Below are 22303 nucleotides of genomic sequence, written 5' to 3'. Positions count from 1 at the left end.
CACCTGGCCTGGGTGGCTCTCAGCTTAGCCGGGTCTTTCTGGGAGACAGTGAGTCCATCCCGCTTTTCCTGATTCCTCTCTGGGGCCTTGGGAGCCCACGCTCTGAGGAGGGCTCCTGTGCATCTCCTTGAGCACAGGGCAGCCTGGGGCCACTGCATGGGACCCCCATTGGGCAGCCTACGGGGCCTGCTCTGCCTGCTCTCCTCCTGCTGCAGCTGTCTTGGGGGCCCAGCCCAGCTCTTGGCCCATGTTGTAAGGCTTTCCCTTTCTACAGCTTGTTTCCTAGAGTCTTGCCAGGTTCAAGCCTTTGACCTCTGCCTCCTTTTCTGACCCCTCCTTTTACCACCTAACTCCCCAAGAATCCTCTGTCCTCTTGCCACCCTGTCCCCACCTCCACATCCCCCTGTAATCTGGTTCCCTCCCCTCTTTCCCAGCTCTGCTCTTTTGACCCTGGGGACAGACACCTGGGTCCCCCAAATCAGTGGCCATTCCTAGTCACCCCTGCAGTCTCTTGTGCCGTCCAGAAACTCCACACCAGTTCTCATGAATGGGGACTGGCAGCAGACCTGGACTTCCACCCAGCATGGCCCACGCGCCTGGGCAGCCCCTGGGCAGCATTTCTGGGCCTAAGGATCTCCGTCTGTTGGAGGGTCCAGAAGAGTGCCCGGGGCAAGTGGGCATTCAACAAATGTGGGATGAGTTAATTATCTAATTCCTGGCCTGTCTGCCTCATTTGATGTTTTGAAGACCAAAGTAACCAATGGATTTCAAGGGGCTTTGAAAAGTTTGAGGTGTTGTTTGGAATAAGGTTGATGCTCAGCAGGACATGGCTGCCACTGGCTGTCTAACTGCCGCCCTGCACTCTGCCGCTGCCCCCTCCTCTCTCGGCCTTTGCCCCCCAGACCCCATCATCTCTCCCCTGGACGTGGCCTCAGCTCCTAACTTGGCTCACTTGCTCCAGTCTCCTCCCTCCACTGGAGTGTAATCTGCCCTCCACCTCGTGGCAGCTGGAATGCAGTACAAACAGACCTGTCACTCTCTACTTTAAACCCTTAAGGCTCCAGATGGCTCCTGGGGTGAGAGCTAAACTCCTCAGTTATGCATACAAGACCCTCCCTGGGAGCGAGGGTGTCTCTTTCTCCAGCCCCTGCGCCCATGCCACTGAGCCGTGGCACAGGCTGCCCTCTCCCTGCAATGCCTTTCTCCATTCCTTCCAAACCCAGAGCCTGCTTTTCCATCGAGAGCCCCCCTCAAAGATCCCCTCCCTGACCCCCAACCTAGATTGGGTGCCTCCCAAGTTCCCCCAGCCCTTGGGCTTCCCACTCTCACCTTGTCTCTTACCTCCCCAGGTTCCCTTCCCCCCAGGCCCAGACCTTGAACTCCCTAATGCAGAATCCTGAGCATTTCGGTACTCTCAGTACCTGGTTCACAGAATGCCTTAGAGAGCCTTTGCTTAATGAATGAGTGAATTAACAAGTGAATGAATGAGCAAGCAGCCCTCCACGCTGTGGGTAATCTGGGCAGGACCTCTTGGCCAAGAATGGGCAGCAGGAGAATGGGCAGCAGGCGTGCCTGTCTCTGCACTGGGGGTGGCCTTCCTTCCTGAGCGCCTGGCTGGGCTGTAGCGTCATGCCCTGGAATTGCTTCCGTTCAGCTGTGTGCCCAGCAACAGCCAAAGTGGCATCTGCAGTGAGGGGCCCTGTCCTGTCTCGGGGGGTTAGTATAGGCTGAGCGCGGCATGGGAGCCCTAGGGGACAGAGACTGGGGTCTGCAGAGCCTCTCCCTGGTTCTCAGCCCTGCTGCCCTGTTCTCCCCTAGCTAGTGCCTTCTGATCCCTGCCCCCATTTGTACAGGGCAGCGGCACCTCTCCTGAACCCAGGGACCCTTCCTGGCCTGAGCAACTCCAGCCCCTACCCTGCTCTGCGTTGGGAACCCATTGTTTGCTCCTCTCATCTTACTCCCAACCCTGCTTGTGCCCTGGCCCATCCTCCTGATGATCTGACCACCTCTCTGCTCTTGCAGGCTTGTGTCCTGGGATTTCTGGCGCCCTGGCCCTGAGGTGCCACTATCTCTACTCTTGGTTTCTGCCAGCCCCAGCTTCCAAGCCTGCCTTCCCAATAGCAAGTCTGAGCAGAGATTCCTGGTGCCCAGTCCTAGGTGTGTTGGTGGGGGTTGCAGAGCTGATAAGGAGGAAATGCAGCCATGTTCACAAGGAACTCCTAAGGCTGAAGCCTCCATACAGCCACTGGGGTCTGGGGTGGACTCAGAAGGTGGGGTTCTGGCTGTAGGTGTCCAAGATGGGAGATAGCCATGGGTGGGGTCAGGGAGGGCTTCCTGGAGGAAGAGGTGGTCCCGTAGGTGGGCCAGGAGGATGAGGATGGGGAGGCCCTCCCCTGTTGGCAGAGCAGCATGAGCAAAGTTGTCCTGTGCCCACTCTGTGCTGGGCTGTGCGGCAGCTTTGTCCCCACCTCCGTCACGGCTGCCCCTCACCAGGGGTTACTAGCTCCATCTAACATATGGGAAATTGAAGTTTCAAGAGGCTCAGGGACTTGCCCAGGGTCACCCAGCTGACCAGAGGCATTGCCAGGCCTCAACTCCAGACCTGGCCTCTTGCCTGGCTCCTGAGAGACAGGAGTGAGGGGAGAGTGTCTGGGGAGGGGGCGGGGAGGGAGGAGGCGCCTGCCACAGGCATCGGAGCAGCTGCTGCCGGTGACTTGCCCGGGAGAGGGTGTGGGAGGGGGGATTGGCTTTCTGAGTTGGTCGTGTTCCCTCCCAGTCCCCCTGCCCCCCCCCCGCCCCCCCGCAGGAGAGCCCTCACACTGGGAGGTTCCCGCTGCCACCCCCTCCCTAGAGAGGCTGCCAGTTTGCCTTTTCAGAGGATAATTCCCCATTATACAGAGATATTTAGCCTAATAGAAGCCGACAGTTCGTTCAGGGCAGTAATGTACTCCAGCTTCAAGCGTTTAGTTTCCTCGGCCTGAGCTCCAGATTAAAGGCTCCTTGCCCACGCCCGCCCCGCGCCGGTGCCTGTGACCTTGACAGCAGTGATGGGGTAGGTTTCTCCCTCCCTCCTTCCCTCCTCCTTCTCTGCTGGCTTCCTCCCTCCCTTTCTTAAAAAAAAAAAAAAAAAGGAAAGAAAAAAAGATATTTTTCTCCTTAAATATTCAGTTGAGAGGCTGTTGCTTAAACCCTGCATGCTCTGGGGACAGGCCGATTGCGCTCAGCTGCCAGCTGGGCACAGAAACACCTGGCACCCCTGGAACGCCCATCGGCCACGTTGGGTCGGCGGGGCGCCCTGGGCCTGGGACAGCCGCCGGACCATCCCACGGGGCGCGGGCAGACAGAGGCTGGCAGATGGCCTTGCCGGGGCCAGGACTGGGGCCCCTATGGCCCTGCCCATTTCTCTGCCCCAACTCAACTCCTGAATGACTGGGGGTTGCCAAGGCAGGGGGCTTTGTTTGATCATCAGGCCCATGATGTCTGAGGGGTGGACCCAGGGGACACTAGCTGGTGTGAGCCCAGGTTTGAGGGCCAAGATCGCTGCAGAGGTGGTACTCAGGGGCCCTTCATCGATCAAGTGGGCAGTTTGGGGAGCTGCCTCCTTTCGGCCCCTGCGGAGTCCACTTGTCCATTCGTCTATCCCTGGTGCTCTCTTTGTCCTTTCTTTGGCTCACTCCCCTCTCTTTCCCCATCCCCCTGCCCCCATCTCTTCATCTGCTCACCTATTTGAGCTGCCTTGCACTTCTCCAGAGGCAGCAGGGAGCATGTTGGAAGACACTGGATATTTAGAATCAGGCTTCGAATCCCAGCTCCAGCACATATGTGCTGTTTCAGTTCAGTTTTATATTGTGATCCAGGCAGCTCCCTTAATCTCTCCTTATAGTTTGGATGGTGGGGCTCCACTCACGAAACTATTCCGAGGGACCCCGGTGCCTGGCGTGGGGGACGGTGGCTGCGTCCTGGCCCCGCAGCCCCAGTTCCCCGTGGGAGGCCCCGCCTCTTCTGCCCTGACCCTGACGCCCTCTCTCGGCCCCACTCAGGGGGGCTGCCCGGCAAGGTGGACTCTGGTCCCCCTGGCCACAAGTCACCTGCGCAAGGGTGATGGGAAGTAGGAGGCTGGGAGGGAGGGACCCTCCTCCTTGCACTCAATTCCGGGCCAATGCCTGCCGTTTTGCTCCTGTGGCTGGTTTGAAGGAACCCATTTAAGGGCGTGTTCTGGGGGGGTGGGGAAGGGGGAGGGAGGAGGGAGGAGGAGGCCCGCCTGTGTAACCTGGGAGGAGGAGCCTCCAGGCTGGGGTTCCCCTCAAGGGTTTCATATGAGATGGGCAGGGGCTGGGGAGCCTTGGCAACTGGGCAGAAGCCTGGGGTGGAAGGGGGAGATCCCTGCCCCTTTTGGGGCAAAGTTGGTGGGGGTGACCACACGGGAAGGTGGGGGGAAGGTCCCAAGCTGTGAGGCCATGGAGGGAATCTGGGTTGATGTGCTGTGGGACCTTGGGCTGGTTCCATCCCTTCACTGAGCCTCAGTTTTCTCATCTGCTAAATGGGGTTATCTCCCCTATCTGCCTCACAGGGTGGGCTGAGGATCCAGTGAAAGAATGGGTGGGCATGTCCTGTAATCCATAACATACTTATTATTATTAGCCTTACCTTGCTGCCTTCCCTCGACTCTCTGCAACACTTGCTTTGACCCACACGATCTAGCCTCAATTGATATATTGATTGAAATCAAGAAATTCATGGCAGAAAGCAACATCCCCATTGAGTACAAATCTCCATCAACACACAAGGTCCCCAGACCACCACTTACATGCCTCCAGGGACAAGGAGCTCACTACTTCCCACACTGAGCAAAGATCTGTCTCCCTGAGATCTTTACTTATAGACCTACCTCTGTTTTCTGGGGCCATAAAGGCCAAGTTTCTTTGTCAGGGTCCCAAAGACCTGACCAGATCCCTGAGGTTTCGCCAGGAAACTTGGATTCCAGGCCAGCCTCTTCCTGGCGAAGCCCCTCTGAGCACTTTATCAGAGATCTTCTGGATAGGTACCGCTGGGGGTATGGCCCTCTGGAGGCAGCTGGATGGCTGACTCACCTCAGTGCCAGGTTCAAGGCCATCAGGTGGTTCTCTCAGGCTCTGCAGAGACCAAGAGTCCCTGGCGCTGGGTGCATCTGGTTCTTGGAGCTAAGTACAGGACCCACCCAAGTTCTCATAACAATCTCGTCTTCTGTTTCGGCCCATTTATTGGACAAGTGGAAGACTTTGTACAGGGGATCTCATCTCCCTAAATTGACACCTCCCGGGCTTTAGGACCTGCTCTCAAGGTTCCATCCTAGCATCTGCCAAAAATATGGTGCTGGGCAGGGCCAAGGAAATCCATCCTGTGGGGGCCAGTCTGACCCACTCACTCACATTCTTGGGCATGGTTATTTAGTTAACCACTGAGACACCCAGCCCATAATTTTCCATTTCTCCACAAGGATGTCATGAGGGCCTTGCCTCTTGACTGGCCAGAGCCCACATCATCCTTGGAGCAGCTGAGAGAGGACATGCTGTTATGTTTGCAAGACTCGTTGCAGTGAACCCACATGGGCTCCCAGACCCACTGCCCTTCCTAGTGTCCAATGCTGTTATTCTTTGAGAATCTGGATTAGAATGCATGTGGAGCTCACCAGCCTAAATTGACATTTTTTTTTTAGCCAATATTTATAAATGCAAGTTCTTGACATATATCATTTCATCACATTTCTATCACATGTGGAACGGACTGTGGTTGCTGCTTTAAAGAGGAGGAAAGTAAAATAGTCCCCGGCTCCCACACTAGCAGGTGAGAGTTGGGGCTTAAGCCCAGATGGTCTGACCCTGAAGCCCCTGCTCCCCCATACCAACCCCACGCTCCTTCTGTAACTTCTTACAGGTTCAACCAGCATGTTCCTTCAGCGAGCCTGGAGGCCTGCCCTGGGCCTGCCCTCCTGTACTCTCTCCTATCCCGCCCTATTCTGACTCTTTGGACAATCTCATCTCCCACTCACCTGAAGATGGACCCGAGACTCCGCCCCTCCCCCGAGTGCCCCATGCAGGACCAGCGAACAGAGTAGGGACCCATGGAAGAAAAATGCACCCCTGGAGAAAGTGGGACCCAATCATTCAGGGTGGGAGTCTCCATGGGTGGCTCATCTGCTGTGTTACTTTTAATACTTATCTTTTACTAATGAAGTTTGTGTCTGGTTGTGGAAGTGATGCATGCCTATGACAGAACATCTAGGAGTCATCCTCAATTCTTGTCTCTTTTTTTTTTTACCCACCCCCACCCCTCATCCCTCACAGTCAACTCATCGGTCAAGTGCTGTTCTGCTAGAACAGATGTCCTGACTCTGTCCATTCCCCTGCCTCTGCACCAGCTCACTGGTCTCCCTGCTAACTCACCTGCTCCCCTTCAATCCAGTCCCCACTCAGCAGCACCAGGGAACTTCTAACAACAATGAAGAAAACAGCCCAGCACTTCCCCAAGTAAGACCCTCCAGTGACTGTTCATGGTTCTTGGGCTGAAATCCAAAGCTCTTATCTCAGCTCCCACTTCCCTCTGCCCCCTCATTTCCCTCTACAGCCCCACTGTGGCTCCCCTCGTTCCGGCACCCTGGCCTCCTGCGCCTCCTCAGAAATGCCAGGTCCTCCCACCTCTGCTCTCTGCGCTGCTCCTCCTGCTCTCGCCAGGACTGATTGCTTATTGTTTAGATGCAAATTCAAATGTGATCTCTTCCAGGCGAGCTTCCTAATCCCCTACCTGGAGTGACCCTCCAGCCCCATCCCAGGAACTCTCACTCACAAGTCATGTTTGATTATTTTAATCACACTGGTCACTTTGTGGAACTGTCTTGTTTATTTATTTGCTTCTTTTCTATCCCCCCTGCCTCATGAGAGCACCAGCCTTGTCTTCTTGCACTCCTCTGATCACCACACCCGTAACACACCAGGCATGTAGTAAATGTTCAATAACTATTTGGTGACTAAATGAATAATAATGCAGAAGCATGTAAAGAAGAAATAGCAGATGACACTATTGGGGGATATGATGTGTGTGTGTGTGTGTGTGTGCACGCATAAAAAATTAGTAGGGAAGAAACTAAAATGAAAGCGCAGGCTTACTTGCCCTTTTAATGCTAGATTGGGGTACCTGGGCCTGAAACGCTGCATGCATGGGAGACACGCACGTGTCCATGTGGGCCGCGTGCATATACACGCATGCACACACACGCCCACACACGTACACCTTTCCTTGTTTGATAGCAGTGTGACCTCTGGCAAGGTCTTTCACCTTTTGGGCCTCAGTTATTCTACTTGTGGAATGAGACTGATGGGGGCTGTGGACAGAGGCCTGGGTGTCACGGCCTCCTGAGGTCAGCCAGTGACCAGTGACCAGAGCCCCGAAGGCTGCAGCGGGCTTGGCAGCCTGATGCTGGTGTGTTGCGTGGGTCCAGGGAGCTGGAAGGTGTTTATTGAAATCTCCCTTCATGCAGGGCCACTCCTTGCTGCCCTCTGAGGTGAGACTCTCGCCCAGGTAGGAGGGAGTGGTCCGGGGTTAGGAAATTGGCAGAAAAGCCTGGAGACGTGAGCTCTGCTGCTGAGAGGTAGATTACGTTCACAGTCGAGGTGTCTTGGATGCATCAGTAGCTTCAATTGGCTAAGCTTTAATTTTTGCGAGTGTGTGCTTGTTTTTTCAAAACTTTTCTTTGGAACATTTGTTTTATTTCTTGGACTTTTTCTTTCTATTGTTATCAAAGCATTTCAATGAAATTGAAAAGAGAAAAAAAAAACTTTATTTTTACCATCCCAAGACCAACAACTACCCCTTCCTCACCCCTTGCCCATTTTCAGAGCTGCACTATCCCATGTGGTAACCAGCAGCCACATGTGCCTATTTAGATTTAAATAAAAATGAAAATTCAGTTTCTTAGGCACACTATCCACACTTCAATATCCATGCGGCTACCATATTGGACAGTGCAGATACAGAACATCTCCATTACAGAAAGCTCTTGCGTTGGTCCAGACACATTTCTAGGGATGTAGTCAGCCCCGATGTGCTGTGGTTAGGGATGTCTGTCCTCGTGCCTTTTTAGGGAACAGAGAAGAAACCAAATGCCAGGGCCTCCAGAAATACACTGACTCTGAAATATCTACTCCCAAAGGTCCCAACTTGGTCCAGGAGAGAGGCAGGGGGAAGAGCGAGGGCTCTGCAAGGAGGGACAGCTGGCCAGAGAGGTGCCCATGCTGGGATGCCTGCCTGAAGGCAGATGTGGCACTGGGGGTGGGGGTGGGGGGTGAGGGCCTGCATTGCTCGCAGCCCAGGCCTGAGACATCACCATTCATTCCCTTTGGGTTAAGCGTTGTCCTCTCTAAGATTTCATTAGAAGTCTGGACTAGAGATCAGAGAAGGTGGCTGCCTCATCCAAATTTGTGCTGCTCTCCTGCCTCAGGCCCTAGGCCGACTTCTGGGTATCCCCTGGGGATGGAATCATGAGAAATGAGTCCACAGTTCTTGAGGGTACAGCTTGCCCCTTCCATCCTCCACCCCTGGCATCAACACACGAAGTCTGGCCACACCTACTCTCTCATTCCCTGCTTGGATGGCAGATGCTTTTCTGCTACCTGAAGGTACCTGGGTGAGGGGACAGTAAATGAGGGAAATAAAAGGCAAAGTATGAAGGAGGGAAGACGAGATTGACTAACTTTGATCTCACCTTTGCAAAGGTGTGGTCATTGTCCGTCCTACCTTCTCTTTCCCAAGCATCCCCCATAAGAACCCTCCTGCTCACTCTCATCTCTTCTGTTTTCTAGGGCTCCTGCAGTCATGTCCCAGCTGTCTTGAATCTGTTGGGTGACACAACCTCCAGCTCACATCTCCAGGGCTCTGACCCTGTCCAGCCCCTGGACCAGCTCCCAAGTCTGCTTCTCGCCCCGGCCTTGGCCAAGGGAACTCCTCAAGCTTTGGGACTCAGTGGGGGACAGCAGCAGTCACGGTAAGTGGCAACCCCACTCTGCTTGCTCCCTGGCTCCTGGGGATGCCCAAGAAAGGCTTCTTGGTCCCTGGAACAGGACAAATGTCTTTCTAACCACTGTACCTGTTAGGATCCCTTTGATTGCAAGCAACAGAAAATCTATTTCATTCAAGTGAAATTATCAACTCATGTGACTGAAGAATCCAGGCTTAGCTTCAGGCAGGCTTGATCCAGTGGTTCAAAGGATGTGACCAGGATCTGATTTCTCTGTGTTCCTTCATGCTGCTTCCTCAGTGATGGTTCCACTCCTAGTGGCATCTCACAGGATATGGTCCCAACCTGGCTGCCAGCAGTTTCTGAGGCAACATGCTTCCCATTTCAAATTAAATTAAATCTGCTTTCTTGATAGAACAAATAGAAGTTCTATGGTTGAGTCTCATGGACCCTATTGGCAGGATTTGAATTATCCTGAACTTTTCACTGCATTTACCACAGGGCTTGGAAACACAAGTGGGCTAGGGATCAGGGTCCATCCTTCCCTAGTCATGTAACCGGGAATGAGGGGAGGGTGTTTCCGAAAGGATGCTTAGGGTCCTGCTGGCAGGAGAAGAGAGATGCCCCTCAACTGGAGGAGCCAAATAACAAGTGATCATCATAAATGGAGTCTGCCCCGGACAGCTTGACGCCAGATCTGGATGGATATGGATGGGCTGTGTGTCATTGGGCAAAACCCTATGCTTCTCTGATCCTCAGTTTCCTCACCTAATAATGACCTTTACCTGTCCGAAGTGCTGTGAGAACTACCTGAGATGATGCTCTGGCATCTAGAAGGTGCTCAATAAATCCTTGTTCTCTGCTCCCTCCTGTTTCTCTCCTGTTTTAGTTTCCTGGCAACTAAAACATATATACTGTAATGGGTTGGCTTAAACAATGGGAATTTATTGGCTCATGATTTTGAGGCTAGATGAAGTCCAAAACTGAGGCATCATCAAAGCTGTTTTCTCCCAGAAGACTGGCGTTCTGGGGCTGGCTGCCAGCGATCCTTGGTCCTGGCTTTTTGGGCACATGGCAACGCATATGGCAGCCTCTCCTGACGTCTCGGTTCCATTTACTTCCGGCATCCGGCTGCTGCCTGTATCTTTCTCCTCTGAGGCCTCTGGTAATAGGTTAAGCTCTATCTCGATTCTGTTGGGCCACAACTCAACTGCAGTAATCATTAAAAGGTCCTGTTTCTAAGGATTTGTACCCATAGGAATGGATTCAATTTAAGGACATGCTTTTCTTAAAACATGGCTTTAGCGCCAAGCCACCCCATCTCCTTAGGGACTTTGGGGAGTCCTCGTTTTCTCAAAACCCGGAGCTGCTGAGGGAGTATCCTAGGTTGGGCTCCCTAGAAGCAAAGCCTGAGGCAGGGATTTGAGTACATGTGCGTTGTTGAGGGCAGGCCCTCAGGAGAAAGGAGGACAGGAGGGAGCTGATGAGCAATCAGAGTCCAGTGAGGATGTGGTCTCAGGGGAACTCTAGCCTTAGACTGGTGCAGGGGGGCTTTGGAGCATAATACACACCACACAATTATCCCCCAGACAAAAGGAGTGAGCTTTTGTACCCCTGTATCAGCCAGTCTTTGGCTGTGGGCCATCCCTGGGGTGGGAGGGGGGCATATATCACTTTGCAGAATGCAAGTCTCTGGAAAGAAGGGCAGCAGGGAGCTTGCAGCAGCTGGGGAATGGGCAGGGCAGCATTTAATAGGGGGAGGCAGGAGTCTGTGGCCTCTAGCCTGACCAGCCTGGGGTCCCCTGATCTGCTGTCTTCTCTGGTTTTTACTTTTTGTGCCTCAGCCAGCAGCGCCAGTAGCTTCTGGTAGTCAGGTGGGCTGTCAGTCCCCTCCCCTGTGTACTCCTGTCCTCTTCCATACCCAGGCACCTCACTTTCCCTCTGCCCCCAGCCCCTTCTCCCTCTAGTGGTTCCTCTTCTTTCCCCTAAATCTTAACCATGCAGTTCCCCTACCTATTGTGCTTTTCCTTACTCTTCTTCACTTTCCCCCTTGTCCTATTTTTCAAGGCCAAGTTAAGATCCCTCCTTCTGTAGAAAGCCTCTGCTGACTGCTCTAGCCAATGGTTATTTCCTTCAGTTCACCCTCCAGCTCTGTCCTTTTTATGAATAGAAAGACTGAGGCCACTGTGCAATAAAGACCTGCCCCAATCTTTCATCTTCCAGCAATTACCTCTTTCTCCATTTCTTCATGCATATTCTATCGGTTAATGTGTTGGTGCCAAAATGTATTGCTCTCTTTGCCTTGGCTACTAGGAATCTCAAAGCCAGTTTGTGGTGCATCTGACAAATGCTCAGGATAGTTTAGCATGCAGTTTCTTTGCAGCCTTGCCTCTGACTTCATCTTCTCTCTCGTTTTCTCCTTGTCCTGATTTCTTTTATTTTTCAGCTTGTGCTGCTTGTGTTGTCAGCAGCCTCATACTATTTTGGAAGGAGGTGGGGTGTGAATAACCAAGAGTGGCCATAAATGAAGCATTCAGTGCTGACTGTAGCCGAGTGCTAGGCCTTCCCTTTTCAAGGGGCAGCTTGGGTGGCGACCCCCACCCAAGACATGGAAGTCTGACCGTGGTGGCCCCAGAACAGTGCCTGCCATGCCCTCCCCGGGCCAGAAATGGCATTGTCCTGCTTGCCACCTCCTTCCCTCCCTCCTCCCTTCCCTTCTTATCAGAAGCTAATGAAAGAGGCTGGGAAACGGAATCCTGTGGTAATTAAATTTACTTAACGGGTATTCAAGTGGAGTAATGAGAAGTTTAATGCAGTGATTAGATTTTTCTTTAATTAATTAAAATGAGAACCATGTGTCTTGCCAGCAAACCAACTTGACCCTCTGCTTGAGAGAAGCTGGCAGAGACGGTGGAGGGCTTGACGGGGAGGGGAGGCAGGGCTAGGGGGCAGGTGCTGTTCCTGCCTTGGCACTTCCTTCTTAAGAAGTAGATTTGACTCTGATGCCCACTCAGGCCAATTTCTGATTGAGTTCCAGTTTCTGAGCCCCTCTGAGTGCCAGGTTTGGGCCAGACCCGAGTCACCAGGGCTCAGGCATCCCATAGTCCCTACCTTCAGAGAGTTGAAAGCTGAAACTCTGGGGATGGGGTGGGGAAGGGGGCGAGAAGGAGGAGAAGAATCACTGTGCAGACTCTGCGGGAAAGGAGGGAGAGAAACTGTGATGCTGTGATAAGCCAGGACAGAGGTTTCAGAAAGGTGGGTGGGCAAAGGTGGTTTAAAAGCAAGGGGCACCAAAGGAAGGCTTTCAGGCACTGTGATGGGAAGAGGGATTTGGGGTGGAACATCTTACTGCAGAGTGTCCACCCTTTACCTACATGTTCAGCCAGCGCTGGATTTGCCCCTGTTGGCACTGGGTCAACTGGGCTAATGGAAAGGGGGCAGTGGGGCTGATAATCAAGAAATCTGAAATAATCGACAAACCACTTCTCCTTGGTTTGAAAATGCCTCCACCCCAGAAGAATGGCTGTTCTTGATGATTCTTAAGGCCAGTTTAGGATGCAAGGAAGCTGTTTCCTCTTGAGCCACTTCTGCTGGTGGTATCTGGGACAAAGGGAATCTGGGAATCTCCACATGGCTGTCTGGTATAGAGTATAGGATGGGCCTTCCAAGAGTAAAGAGTGGGCATTGGTGGGGACTCAGGAGTAGGATGTGTTGTTTTCAAAACAGTGGATAAGGAGGGAAGGAGCCTGAGCCTTTCACAGTGAGGGCCAGAAAACTTTTACACTGAATCCTGGCCCCAGCCCTGTACGGACCGCAGATCCCAGCCCCACACTTTCCCCTGAGAATCAACCTTGACCTTGGCTCCCCACAGAACCCTGATCCTGGACAGACTGATTCTTGTCCCATACTGAGCCCTGATTCCAGCCCCATCCTGAGCCTAGACACAGCCCCACACTTAGCCTGGCCTTGTCATGGATATGCCAACAAAGAAGCAGATATCAGGGTAGGAGAGGGGATGGCTCTATTTGCTCATACCCCTTCCTGAGACTTAGCCTGTGCCGTCTCTGAAGGCTGTTGGCAAGACTCCTGTGCCAGGCCATGGTCTAGGCTCTAGAATGGCTGATAAGAATCAGACATGGTCCCTGCCCATAGGGTTGGGTGAGGGTGGGGGGGTGATGACAGCCCCAAGTGACCAGCCCAGGGGACTGGGGGAGCCTGTACATCTGCATTTAGAGCATTCCTCGGGCAGCAGGTAGGAGGGGGAGGTCCTGGAGGCTTGAACCAGTGAGGAGGCTGAAATGGGGTCCTGGTGAGAGATGAGAAGAATGGAACCCCTAGGGGTGGGGGATCTAAGGTGAGTGATTCTCCCTGAAGAACTGGCCATACCTCCCTCAGACCACCTCAGCTCATGTGAACCCCAGAACTCACCTGGGGCAGGTACCTGTGTGTCAGGCACTGAGCTGATGATGATAACTTGTAAGGAAGGCATCTTCACCCGTTTCACAGAAGAGGAGATGGAGAGGTACAGGGACTTGCCTAGTGTGGTCCAGTTGCAGCAGCCAAGCTGGGCATGTCTCCAGGTGCTGCCTGCTTCCAGGCTGCCCACTGACGTTCCTGCAAGTGAACATGCGCTGGCTGTAGAGACTTTTCCTATGTCTTATAAGAATGGGGTAGAATTTGTGCCCAGGCCATTCAGATGCCGGCATCCAGGGGAAGTGAGGAGGGCCTGGGCTGGGCAGGGGAAGTAGCACCAAGCTGAGGCTCCTGCCCATGGGCCAGCTGTTGGACTCAGGGTTTGAGACTAGCCCCCAAAAGGTTGGTCTTCCATTTCCTTCATCCCCAAGCTTTGACCCTCTGGATCCCACCTCTCTAGATTCCCATTCCTCCATTTCCCTTTTGTCATGGCCCCACCCTTTCTGAATCACTGGGTTTAAAGAGGCCACTCAACCAGCTTCCCACTGCCCAAATGGGGAAACTGAGGCCCTGAGAAATGCAGGGATCTACCCAAGATCATGAGGGCTCTGTCTCCCACATCTTTTTAGGTGAAGAATCTGAAATCACATGATCTTAAATTTACACTTTAAAAACAAGGGCTGTGTTTGTCTGTTCCTTTTCCCAGGACGGGTGGCCTTAAGGGGTTGTGTATCACCAAGTTCATTCGCACACAGGCACACTCAGCCAGACGCATAAGGGCACCCCCATTTCGTTCACACGTATGGACACGGGCATTCCCCAGAGTCACCCATGCCTCCTGGGGCACTGTGTTCCCCAAGACATGTCCACCCCCTTCCTGGGTTTCGGGCACTGGATAACTATTACCATGTTTAACCCTCTCAACATGGTGGAGTGGAGTTATTATTCTACAGATGAGCGAGCCAGGCTCAGAAGCTAAGCCACAGTCATGCAGTTAATTGCAAAGGCTGAGCTCGCCTGATAAGCTCAGATCCTTAGCCCAAGTCACCCCCTCCCCAGTCACCCCCTCCTTGCCAGCAGCTCCTCCTCCCTCCTCCCTCCTTCTCTGTCCAAGGCCCCCCGGCACGCCCACCCTGCTTCATCCCTGCTGCATCCCTATTGCTTCCCCACTTGCCTTATGCTCCAGCTAAAACCAATGACTCTTTCCCAACACTCCCCAGCCAGGTCCACCTCCAGGCCTTTGGTCAAGCTGCTCCAGCCAACTGCAGTCCCCCAGCCAGCTGCAGTTCCTTTTCACCCTACTCCATATCCCAAATCCCCTTCATCTATTCAGGCCCAGCCCAAATGCTGCATCCTTCATGAAGACCTCATAGCTGCCCCTGCCTACTCAGAAATGGGTCCTTTCTCCTCTAAGCACCAGCCCCCAGCTCTTTGCTTGCCCTTCTCTTAGTCTCCTGGCCTCCCTGTATGTATCTGACTTTGTAGTCACCTCACCCCTTACTTTCCCTGCCGGCTCCCAGCAGATGTGCAGGAGGGAGATGGGGTCCTCACTTTGAGAGGGGCTGCACCTTCACAGACCCATCTCTTTCTTCTCCCACTGCTTCTCTGTAGCAGTCCTGGCTCACCTGGTCCCAGCCACCACCCAACTACACCCCAGCCCCCTGGCCGCCTCCTTTATCCATGACTAGGTGGGACAGCAGCTGGCTTCCAGTCCCTACAGACTTCCTATTGCATCTTCTTGCTATGTTCAGGGTATTGGCCTAGATTTGGGGGACAGGAACAAGACAAACCCTACCTTTAGGGCCCACAGGCAAGTGTTGGAGGCCACAGATACCAGGGGTTGTCAGCTTAGGGTGCTGAGTGCTTGTCAGGGCTGCGTGGAGACTCTGCCTGGGTCAACTTACTGGCTCCACTAATTACTGGCTGTGTAACCTTGAGCAGGTTTGATACCCTCTCTGTGCCTCAGTTTCCTCATCTTTAGAATGGGGCAATATCAAAACCTACTTCATAGGATTGCTCTGAGAGTGGAATGAGTCCACATGATGTAAAGCACATAGCACAGCACCCAACACATGGTATGTGCTCCTAAATCTGGCTGTCACACTCATTATGGGGGCGATTCACCCATGAAGACAGAGTGTAAGGGAAGTTTCTAGAAGGTGTGATGCGTGAGTGGTAACTTGAAGATGAGCCACAGAAGGCAGAAAAGAGCATCAAGAAGAGGGAACCACATGGGCAAAGGCCCAGAGGCAGGTGGCTGAGACTTAAGTAAGATGGGATGAGAGGAGGCTGGGTGGCACACCCAGGAGCCTGGACTTTGTCCTGTAGCCTGTGAGGGGCCATGGAATGGGGTGTTTTGTTTTGTTTCACCATAAAAGCAATATTTTCTCATTGAAAAAAAATTGAAAGAATATAGAAGTGTATCAACTGAAGTAGGAAAGACCCTCTCTGTCTTTAAATTCCAATCTGCCAAGGACCCACTTCTGGTGTGTCTCCTGGAACTTTTTCTGCCTTTACAAACATTGCATTTTTTTAAAAAAGAATCACGGTATGCATACTATTTTGCAAGTTACATTTTTCACTCAATAGTGTATTGTGGGCATCTGTCAATGTCACGGCATATGGATCTACTGTGGTCTTTTTAATCGTCGCCTAATATTCCATTGTTTGAACAGAGCGTAATTTATGTAACAAGTCCCAGGTTGATGGATATTTAGGTTGTCTTCAATTTTTCACTCTTAACAAATAACGCTTCGGTGAACATCCATGTATATATATCTTGCTGACACGTGTAAGCATTTCCGTGGGATAGATTTCTAGATGTGGAATTGCCAGGGTGAAGGGTATTGCTTATTAAATTTTGATAGGTTCTGCCATGTTGCTTTTCAAAAACGTTAGGCCAGTTTACACTCCAACCCTCATGTGTGGAAGTACCTGTTTCTCTGTGCCATCCCTTGCATTGTACACTATCAATCTTTTTAATTTTTGCCAATCCAGAAAAATCTCTCTGTGGTTTCAGTGCTCATGTTCCATCTCCCCAGCGAGGCTGAATATCTTTCCATGTGGTTATTGGCCATTTGTATTTCTTCTTTCTTGAATTGACTGTTCATACCCTTTGCCCATTTTTCTTTTCTTTTGGACTTTTTCTTATTGACGTGAAGGAGCTTTTAGTATATTAGGGCTTTTAAAACTTTTGTTTATGTGTGTTGGATATATTTTCCCTAGTCTGCCATTTGTCTTTTTTAACTTTGTTTATGGTATCTTTGGCCATGTAGAAGGTTTGGATCCTTATTTAGTCAAATCTGTCAGACTTCTCCTCGGGGCTCCTGAGTTGCACGTTCGCTTGGCGAGGCTTCCTGTAAGGGTTTTAAGCAGAGCCAGAATGAGGCCAGATTTGTAAGCAGGGAAGGTCACTCCTATTGCCAGTGGGTGGCAAGCAAGAAGACAGATGGCAGCTGAGACCATCAGGCTGGAATGATGGGGGCGGAATTGGGAAGGGGATGCATTTGAGAAATATTTAGGAATTGGCTGACCACAGTGATAGGACGTGTGGGTGGGAGAGAGAAAAAGCAAGGACCCTGGAGTGACACCTAGGTAATGGGCTTGGGAGACTGTGTGACTGAGTACCACTGCCCTGAGGTGGGGACAGGACATAGGAGGGACAGGCATGCAGGCACATGCGCACTCACTTTTGCAGGGACATGTGTACATGTGAGCATACACATGCACTCACATTTACGAGCTCTGGACTCCTCCACCCCACCCCATGCAGTGCACATGTGGACTTGGATATCCCGGAGATGGTTGCACTTGTGTCATGGCTCTCTGGGGGCATCAGCCTCTTATGGAGTATCTTCTCTACACCAAGTATGGTGTGGGGCACAACACATACACTCACACACACTCTTTAATCTCTACAACCAAATGAAGTATGATTTTACAGATGAAAAACAAGACTCAGAGAGGTTAAGTAACTTTCTCAGGGTCAACAGAGCTAGTGAGTAGCAGAAAGAGGATTTTTTCCCACTGGCTTAGATCTGACTACCCGCAGACAGAATTCATATGAGGGCATCGCAGAGCCATTAATTCATATCTAACCCAACCATCCTAGTTTCATCAGGGGCTTTTAGGATGAGTGCAGGAGCCAGACTGTCTGGGCCCCCATTACTTATAAGACAAATTACTTCACCTTTCTGTGCCTCAGTTTCCCCATCCTGAAAACACACAGTACCCACTACATAGGGTGTTTGTGGGAATGAAATGAGCTGGCAAATATAAAGTGCTCAGCCCAGTGAGAGAATGTTGGATGCTGTCTATGACCATGACAATGATGATGATGATGATGGTGGTGGTGGTGCTTCCCTTCATCCCAGTGTCTACATGGCTTTGCCTCCTTCTCGTGCCCCTCCAACCTCCCACCGTCTGTCATCTCATTCCTATGCCAAATTGTCCTCAATTGCCCATAGAAAGTTCTTTCAATATTCCCTTTTGAGCTTTGTCTTTTGTTTTCAATCCCCAGACCCTTGGCAGACAATGAATTAAAGCTCAATCAATCAGCAAAAACCATTTAGAGAAGCGCCATTCATGTTGCACTGAGGAATCCTCCTCACCCAAGCAGTTCTACTCAGGCGTTTTCCACCAGCCTGTGCATTCATCCCCTAGTAGCTTGGGGCTCTGAGAATCAGACCACTGAACTCCAAATTTAAAAGCCCCTTCCTTCCTGAGTGAGGATGCGCAACGATACTTTAGAGACTGGGGTCCCAGCAGACCCCAGCCCAGCCACGTGCTGTTGCTGAAACTCTGAACCCAAGACCAGTAATTGCCAGCCATCATTGGCCGGGAAACTTGCCCACAGGTAACAAAGGCTGGAAGCAGAGCAATTTCCAGAGCATGGTTCCTTCTTGTGAGAACATCTAAGGGAAGCCTTTGGTCAGGAAAATGGGTACAAGTTGTCCAAACTGGTTAAAACCTCAGGCCTGCATCCAATTAAAAATTTCTCCTATATCAAAAACTCTCAGAAATCACCAAATTCACCAGTATGGATTTCTCACCATCAAAATAAGCTCCCAAGTAAATAAATCCTCATGATAAAGATTGGAGCTAATTAAAATTTAATGCAGCATCAGTTACTGCCCATTTCCTTGTATGATTTTTTTTATTTTAAAATTGTTATTGAAGAAACATTACAGCCACAGAACAAAAAACTTTTTTAAAAATGGAGAAAACGAAGAAAATCCTGCTCACCATCCTGCCTGCCGTCTTGACACAACTATCATTAGGGTTTTGTGTATTTCTCTTATTTTTCATCATATTTTACATATTTATATTTATATTGCATCCTTGTATGCTTTTTTTTCAGGTGCACTCTATCAGCCTCACCCTTTTATTCTTAGGATGGCAGTCTCAGCTCAGTGTCCCCCAGGGAAGGGCCACACCCTATCGCAGTCACCCCAACCCCACAGCCTCTAAGAGGAGGATTCTATATGACTGACCTTCTAAGAAACATCTGCACCAGGTCCAACCAAGAAATTGTAGCCTGCCTTTGTCCCAGAGGCTTCTTCACTTTGACCACTCCCCACCTACAATCCAGTCCCCCTCCTACAGGACACCCCCATTGTCCCTTGCAGAGTGTCCAGAAGTGCCACTGTTTCCAGTGACCCTGACCGAAGTTCAAGACCAAATGAGCTTTTTGGATTCAAGAGACCAGCATGATGCCAGTGTCTGGTGCCCATACTCAAGAAACTTCTCCAATTTGCCAGAAAAGCCCTCACAAAAGAAGAGCTTTTCTAATAGCCTCAAAGAAGTTGAGTATATTCTACTACAGCAAAGTTCTATTTCTTGGAAAATGGGGGAAGTCACGGGGGCATTTACAGCATTGAGCAGCTTTTAACTTGAGAAGCCTCCCTGGATCACCTGCCAGTACCTGCTTTCATCTTGAGGGCTGCGGCTTCTTCCTGCCCCTGCGTTGTCCTACAGGAGCACACAGTAGTTAGGAGGATAATTGCCAAAGGAGAGCAGCAACACGTTCAAATCTACAATTAAGCTCGCATCTCGTTGTCCTCATTTGCATCTCCAAGGTCCTACTAGAGACTTCCTTTATTCTCTGAAGTTTCCATCCAGGACGGGAATTTTCTGAGTTGGGGCTGAAGGACCTTTCTGAGAGCTAGTCCCAGACCTGAGTCAGGGATGATGCTCTGAGAACACCCCAGCCTGGGTTCTTAAGTCAGTTCAGAGCCCTTAAATGTAGGCCAGAGCTCTAGCTGTCTGGAGATGCCACTACCCCTCCCCACCTCAGCTCACCCCCTCCCTCTCTGCACGGGGACTGTCCTGCTGGTGAATCCCACTGCAGAGCCTGGAAGCTCCCTGTTCCTTCTGGATGGGGACCCCTCCAACTTGGGGTTTGGGCTTCTTTTATCCCCCACTGAAATCCTAGACATTTGGGTACTCCCAAGGGAGGCTAAGTGTTCTCACCCAGAAAGTCATCCAAAAATGTTCTCAGACCAAATATGGCAAGGTTCTGTGCTCCCTATGGGGAGAGCACGGATGTAGTAAGACAGGAAAGGCTGGGCTGCACTAATAATTGCCCCTGAATTCTTAATGAATTAATGCAACAAAGGGGCCCTTCTTTTTCCTTCCTCTGCCATCTGAACTCACATTACATGCTCAATGCGCGAAGGGGTGAGGGGAGAGCAGCTGTGGTCTACCCAGTCAGTTGGGGATCCAGGCCGACAGAAGCGCCACCTCCGTGCGATAGCCCCTTCTGCTCCACATGGTCTCCTTCAGTCACTGGCAGACAAGAGAGAACGGTAGGGTCGCTCATTGGCTCTTAAATGCTTTGGCCCAACATAACACACATCACTTTGCTCGCAGCCTATTGGCTTGAAGGTGCTTCTCACGTGGGCCCTCATAACTGCAAGGGGTCTGAGGAAATGTGGGAGCCCTCAGACATTTGGTGAGCAGCAAATGTCTCTGAAAGTAGGAGTTATGGGGTCATTCTCAGAACATGAGTGTCAGAAGAGCCAAGGCCATGACTTCCTGTTCATTCCCTCCACTTGGGGTGCCTGAGGCCAGGGAGGCCCAGAGTGAATTGGGAAATCTTTAAGGAGGGGCCTCCCCCCCAACCTCTGTGGCTCACTGACCCCAGGGCTGGCTCAGTCCCTCCACCCACTGCTCAGTGCTGTGGCACAGGCCTGGGGTTTGACAGCCTCTCATGTCACTCAGCTCTGCCTTTCCCCTTTCCCCCCATTGGTTGCTTTCAGTGCCAACAGTATCTCCTAACTTCTCAGGAGGAGAGCAGGAGTGGAGTGAGGATGAGTTCAGCTCTGGAGGGAGAAAATTCAAGAGGTGATGTCTAGAAGCCACTGAAAAGGGGCTTCAAGCTCAGAAGAGCACTCTGGGCTGGAGAGAAAGAATTAGAAGTTGTTGACTTTCTTCCAGGCTTTCATTCCTCCAACAGATATGTACTAAGTGGTTGCTATGGGCGGTGTGACATACTATCACAAAGCAGGTTCTGACTCCAGAAAACCTGGGATGGAAGTTTGAATCAGCCCCTTATTAGCTGTGTGAGATTGAGTTAGTCACTTCTGTCTGCCTCAGTTTTCTCTTCTGTAAAATGGGGGTATCAATAGCATCTGTCTCATCATGGTTATGATTTATATCTTATATATATATATGTATGTATATGTATGTAAAGTGCTCAGGACGGTGCTGAAACAGGGTAAGAGCTCTGTAAATGCTGCCTAGAGTCATTGCTGTCATCATCATTGTAAGGTTTAGGAGGCGAAAGAGAGAAGAGGCAGACCAAAAAACCTTAGAGTAGGAGCGAGTTTATTCCTGCGCTCCCGGGCAGAGCTCACAGAACTCCAGGTAGGGAGTTGTGAGCTTGCCGCTGGGTCCGGGTGCGGGCGGTTTTTAAACAAGGGGGTTAGGTGGCGTCTAGAAGGGGCGGCACATTTTACACACAGCTCGAGCCATAGTGACCTTCCCTGTTCCCCCGACCTCACAATCATCATCATCCAAGGCCAGATACTGCTCTAGGTGTGGTGGAAGTAAGTGTCAAGGCCCTTGCTTTCACGTACAACTGGGGGAATGGAAAATAAACAAGTAAATAAATAAAGATATTTCAAAAAGTGATAGTGAATATAAAATATAAATCAGGCACATAAAAAGATGCTCAACATCCTTAGTCATTAGGCAAATGAAAATTTAAATCACTAAGAGACAGCACTACACATTACAATGACAAAAAAAATTGGCCATACCAAGTGCTGATGAGGGTACAATCAGCTGGAACTCTTGTATGTCGTTGTTGGAAATACAAAATAGTACAACCCCTCTGAAAAACAGGTTGGCAGTTTTCTTTAAAGTTAGAAATATACTTATCATACAAGCCAGCAATCCTACTGCTAGGTATTTACCTAAGAGAAATAAAAACATATATCCATACAAAAACCTGTATGTAAATGTTTATAGTGGCTTTATTCATAATCACCCCAAACTGGAAATAGCCCAAATGTCCTTTACCCGGTGAATGGATAATGATGGAATACTTCTCAGCAATAAAAACAAATGAAACTCTGATGTAAACAATGACACAGATAAACCTCAAATGCATTATGCTAAATGAACAAAGCCAGACTCAGACAACTGCATATAGAGGATTCCATTTGTATGACATTCTGGAAAAGGCAAAACTACAAGGATAGAAAACAGAGCAGTGGTTGCCAGGAGCTGGGGGTGAGGGAAGGGAGGGGTTGACTACAAAAGGGGTGATGAAATTGTTCTCTATCTTGAGTGTGGTGGTGGTTGCACAGCTGTAAACAGTTGTCAAAACTCATAATACTGTGCACAAAAAAAAGGGTAAATTTTACTGATGGTAAATTATACCACATAAACCTGACT

The 22303-nt window shown here is 50.8% G+C and overlaps 1 protein-coding gene and 1 long non-coding RNA gene across 6 annotated transcripts in view; one reads left to right on the top strand and one right to left on the bottom strand.

The window, feature by feature from the left end:
* LINGO1 (leucine rich repeat and Ig domain containing 1) overlaps positions 1-22303 on the top strand; it is a 194048-nt gene that overhangs the window by 107670 nt on the left and 64075 nt on the right. For 4 of the 5 annotated variants that reach the window (XM_077123688.1, XM_077123691.1, XM_077123687.1 and 1 more), the window contains exon 4: positions 8835-9016. The gene's annotated coding sequence lies outside the window, so the exon portion shown is untranslated. Of the gene's footprint in view, positions 1-6437; positions 6507-8834; positions 9017-22303 lie in introns of those variants that run through there. The other variant, XM_077123689.1, reaches the window with a different exon arrangement.
* LOC143651569 (uncharacterized) lies at positions 15990-21740 on the bottom strand. Its single transcript, XR_013160046.1, has 4 exons — positions 21664-21740; positions 20057-20188; positions 19326-19372; positions 15990-16758 (listed from the first exon to the last, which is right to left on the bottom strand). It is a non-coding gene; the product is annotated as an uncharacterized LOC143651569 (long non-coding RNA).

This window comes from Tamandua tetradactyla, chromosome 12 (assembly GCF_023851605.1).
Source record: "Tamandua tetradactyla isolate mTamTet1 chromosome 12, mTamTet1.pri, whole genome shotgun sequence".
NCBI classification, from domain to species: domain Eukaryota; kingdom Metazoa; phylum Chordata; class Mammalia; order Pilosa; family Myrmecophagidae; genus Tamandua; species Tamandua tetradactyla.
This window is presented reverse-complemented; position numbering and strand designations above follow the sequence as displayed.